Source organism: Dermacentor andersoni, chromosome 2 (assembly GCF_023375885.2).
Source record: "Dermacentor andersoni chromosome 2, qqDerAnde1_hic_scaffold, whole genome shotgun sequence".
NCBI classification, from domain to species: Eukaryota; Metazoa; Arthropoda; class Arachnida; order Ixodida; family Ixodidae; genus Dermacentor; species Dermacentor andersoni.
This window is the reverse complement of record NC_092815.1, coordinates 219,593,456-219,598,452: the sequence shown is the minus strand read 5'-3', so window position 1 is coordinate 219,598,452 and position 4,997 is coordinate 219,593,456. Positions and strand designations below refer to the sequence as shown.

The following is a 4,997-nucleotide window of genomic DNA, read 5'->3' as shown; positions in this document are numbered from 1 at the left end:
GCTGAAACTTACGAATGCATCACTAAGCACCCGCTTTTTCAATTGTATTCCTTCAACAGACACATACTCGACCTGGAATACCTCAAGTTGAAGCATTACCGCCCATACCACCTTGGACAACGCACCTTGAATGAGCACGTACAATAAGAAATCAGTAATGAGGCCAGAAAAACCCTGACGCCCTGTTACCGCTGCATATATTTAGTGCTATTGGTGCATAGCATGAACGAGACAGAGAATGAATCGACGGCTCGTTTTATTTGCTAGATGAATCCAAACGAACAGTGCATGGCATGTAATAGAAAAACACGCAGTGAATTTCTGAATCTATATTGTTGTGTGTGTGTTTCTTTTTTGCAGCCAATACCGATACACTGCCTACCGATTGTTTGGTAGGTGTACAGGTGACTTGGCCAAGATAACCGGGTCGTTTTGCCAAGCTGTGCTGGCCACAGGATCAGGAAACAGTTCTCTACGCCAGGAGGGCATTACACTGGCTACCTTGACGCATGATGGCAGTTTCTCCTGAATAAACACCCAGAGTTTTCTTCTCAGAATGACATGTCTTGTTCAGTAACTACTGCAGTCTGTAACACGAGACAGGGAATTATGTGGTTACACAAGAAGCTTCCATTCCAGATGCAACATGAAAGGAAAGTAGCCTTACGTTAGTAAAATGATAAAGCGCCTTGTATGTGCTGGCACGAGAGCTTCTTTGCCAGCCCGTTCAAAGTTGCTTGAAATTGGAGGGGGCACGTTCACACTTGTACGCGCCAATGCCTCCCTGTAGGAGCTCACATTCTGGCACAGGTCCACAGCACACTTCAGCAATTCTTTCACATAGCCTGGAACAAAGCATAGTAAATGGTTATGTGTGTGAAAAAACCCGCAAACCGAGTACCCTATGTGCAAGATTCTTTCACTGGTGTGTCAACGGCAGCCTATTTTGCCTTCGGGCATTTCACCAGCCACCTCTTTGTCCCATTGTCAGTGGTTGCTTGCTGCCTTGAACTATTTTCATTATAGTGAAGTGCGGCAAGGCGTTTTCTGAAAGAAACCAGGACCATATCCGTTCACATCACAAGAGTCCACCTAAACAGCTTAGGCACAAAGTATGCTGGAATACCCAAAATGGGTATTTTTCGGTGCGAACTGAGTGATGCTACTGTGAAAGCATTCAACAGCAAATGTTTGTGCGCTTGTGGATAGTCGAGGAATGTCTTTGAGCAAAGCCTTGTTTAGGATGATGGCTTTCAGTTTTTGGTGCGCTGGTGATTCTAAAGGAATGCATTGGAAATAATGCAAAAGTACTGAAAAAACAAAATTTCAAAGCCACATACCTTCTTCCAGCCACTTCTTCTTAGGCAATGGCTCATGCTCGCACCTCGGATAAAGGCTCTCATCATGTACGTGAATGTCGACGACATGACGGACAAGGGAGCGCCACTTAGCAAGAATTAGTCTAGATTTCGCCCGGGTTGAGAGCGCGCACCAATACAGGTGGTTGATGACAGCACGAATCCTTAGAGTCAGCTCCTCAAACTTCTTGAGCTTCGCTGCTCCTGTCAGCTTCTTTTTGAGCACTGTACAAAAATAGAGATAAACAGATGCATCATGAATAAAAATTTGAGAGCCCAGATATTCTACTGACACTTGTGCTTCTAAAAAATTTAATAAAGCAGAACTCACTCTTGGCAATGTGCCAGCAATCAAAGCTGTGCCCTATGCAGGTTTCCTTTGATGTAAATGCCTTTATCTGAGAATGACGGTCAGTCACAAGATTTGAAATCTCGAGGCCATTAGCCTCGCATATTTGGAGTGTGCTCTTGAGTCCTTCAAGCTCCATATGGTTGCTGCCCTTGGTTTCATTTGACTGCAACATAACCATCATTAAACCAAGCACATCTGCATGTAGCCATGAACGCTTGCAGGATCCTTGGGAAACAACAGTGCTGCCTTATTGACAGGGCTGTTGTTTCTCAAAGGTTGTGTACAACCAACTAGCCTACCCATTACCTCCTAAGGAAGCTTGCAGATTTTCCTATACGCACTCTCTCATGCAGCAATAATAACTACCTGGAGAGTTTCGAGGTGCAGCACCTTGTTCCGCTCTATGTCCGAATAGAGCATGTGCCATACTTGGCAGAATGTCCAGGGGGATCTGCCCTACCATCCCCAGCAACCTGTAGTGGACGGCCAACGGCTTCATCAAAAAGAACATTTTGGTGGTGTGTCCAGACCTTGAATTGGTGAACGTGTACGGCTCATGAATCTATATGCATTCACTGCTAGGTTGGTTACATGACCTAACCAATTTGATGAGCCTACGCGCCTTGGTGACTGCACGATTGAGGAATGCATTTGGACTCTTAAGTGTGTTTTATCAGTGCTGCAGGCAGCACCCATACTCCTTAGTGCCATAAAATACTTCGAATCTTTGAAGCCTGAAAAAAATAATGCTGCAGAAAGAAGCAAGCTACCAGCTGCCTTCCAATTATTGGCTGTGTTGCCCATGTAGAGACATGATGGTTTATGCATATGCGGGTCACCTGCAATAATATCCCTTTTAGAGTTTTGTCAATGGCTGTGCATGGATGTGAACACAGAGGGCAGACCGAGAGCAGTTCATCCAGACTAGGCTCAATAACAATGAACTTCCACTCTTCATAAAGAGGCACGGCTGTGTGATCAGTACTGTCTCTGAAAAAAGGAAGAGATCTGTGTTAGCACTGCACAATATTATATGATGGTCTAATACATACTGATCCAAACTGACATCCGAGGGGACATAGGAAGGATCATTTTGATTTCTGTCTTCAGTTTCATCCATTTCCTCTTCAGATGCATCCCTCCATTCTGGCAATGGTGTCGAAGACCGTCGTAGCATAAAGGAGCTAGTTTAAATATTACATGGGTCCCCGTGGATGGTAACCTGTGTTGCTAGAAAAAAACAGCATAAGCGAAAATGTAATTTAGCAGCAACAGTAGAGCTGCTCCGATATGCTATTTTCAACAAAAGGCTAGGAAATACACGGATACAGAAAAAAAAAAAACGCGGAGGTGCACTCGTCTGTGTCCAGGTTGTTACTAGTGCTGCGGAAAACGACATACCTGCACCATCTGGCTCAATGTGTCAAAAGAACTTTAGGTGCGTTGATTAGTAATGACAGTGCAAAGATTTTATGCCGGCAGCTGTTACGTATATATGATGTGCCTAACGAGGCTAGTTACAAAAGAGCAGTCACAAAATGATGGACATTGGTTCCTCTGATACACCTATCCCAGTCTCTACAGATTAATGATGTCTGAACAGCTGCATCAGCCTGAAGTAGTTTTGCTGTAATTTGTCTTTCATTGGCGGCATGAGGTTCTGCTGCAAGTTGCTGGAGAAAGGCTGCAGGGCATTTTTCCTGATGTGCCTCACACTCACTGTTCTGCCTGCTATTTGTACATGCCTCTGCTGCGTTCACAGTAAAACTGAAAGAGATGGAAACAGTTGACAAAACTATTTAATGAACACACATCGAAGCATAAAATTTTCTCAACATGACTTGAAGATTTTGACCTGCATTTTTGTTTTCTCCCCTCTACAGCCACGCAAAGAAAATCGCTCTTTTTAAAGATAAAACGCTCCATTGACAAATATGAAATACGTTTGTTATTAGTGAATTATGAAATGTACCTGCTTGGGTGACTTCTTCAAAGGGAACGTGATCAATTGGAGGTGTATGCATTTCGCATGCATCGCACTGTGGTCTTTGGATGTGAACAGCTTCTGTGTGGCAGGCGTTTTCTGTGGTAGGTTCTTGCAATATTTGATCAATGATCTGAAATATAGGAAAATGAGATTGCAGAAGAAAACGGGGCACAAACACGTAGGCAGAATGTACAGGTGACGAGATTGTGTATTCAGTCATCCACGCGTAGTAATCTATGCCGTCGTCGTGAGCAACTACACAAGAAGGCTGCAAGTGAACGAAAACGGTACCAACCTCTTTTCGCCACCTCTTTTCAAACGCGCCGCTGATCTTTCCTGCCTTGCGTTTGCGTGAGAAGACCGAGGGCACAACGTCAGGCTTTAGGCGTTGCCTTTTGAGCGGCATGCCGAGGCTTTTCAGCACAGCCGGGCTTGTCGCATAATCATTGTCGATGAAGTGGTCCGCGCAAATGAAGTCATTTTTTAGAGGTTTCCAGGCTGGGCGTGGTGGCTGACAGGCACGTATCCAAAGTTTACGCAACATTCTCGTCTCTGGGAAACGTGTGTGACGGCGAGTCACGACCAACGATGCTGTTATACAGCCTTGGGCGGAGCAGTGTCTGGGCATTTCCTTCCACCGCGACGAATGCGTCGATACCAATCGACGACCGTGGGAACATGCGTGTAAGACGCACTACCTGCGTGGAGTGCCGACGGGGATAACGTTTCAGACGGACCACGAGCGAAGATCGGCGATAGCGGTAAACAAACGCTGCAAGTGACCGACACTCCGGAAAGACTGCGACGGCTTTGGCTGACCTTGGCTGCGCGCGCGCTTGAGGGTGTCATGACGTCCAGTTTCAGCTTCTGCCACCGGCCGCTTGGAGGCAAGGCGCAACACAAAATAGAAAAAAAAAAGATGTTTCTCGTTCTTTTTTTGAAAGCAGCTTGTTGTAATCATCATTTTCAAGAGTTGAACTTTTGTTCTCACGCAGAAAATCACGCACCAACTTTTTTGTCTGTATCCCTTTAAACGTTATTTGAATAAAAAGAAACGTTTGTTCCCAAAAGCAACAAGCGCGAAATCTGTTCAAGCTAATTCAGAATATTTATCGTTTTCTAAGGAATGTGCATTACATATTGAGGATGCCGAAAATAAGTTCTTCAACCAGGATATTTCGCCATTTCTAAACACAGATCCAAAAAAAAAAAATGGGAAGGCCAATTTTTCCACACCTGAAAAAGAGTTACCTGTTTTTCACAATCGCAATTGATGGCATGGATGTTGCTGATCGGTTGA

The 4,997-nt window shown here is 44.7% G+C and overlaps 1 pseudogene; it reads right to left on the bottom strand.

The window, feature by feature from the left end:
• Positions 1–243: 243 nt before the first annotated feature.
• LOC129387128 (uncharacterized) lies at positions 244–4,675 on the bottom strand (annotated as a pseudogene).
• Between the last annotated feature and the right edge of the window lie 322 nt (positions 4,676–4,997).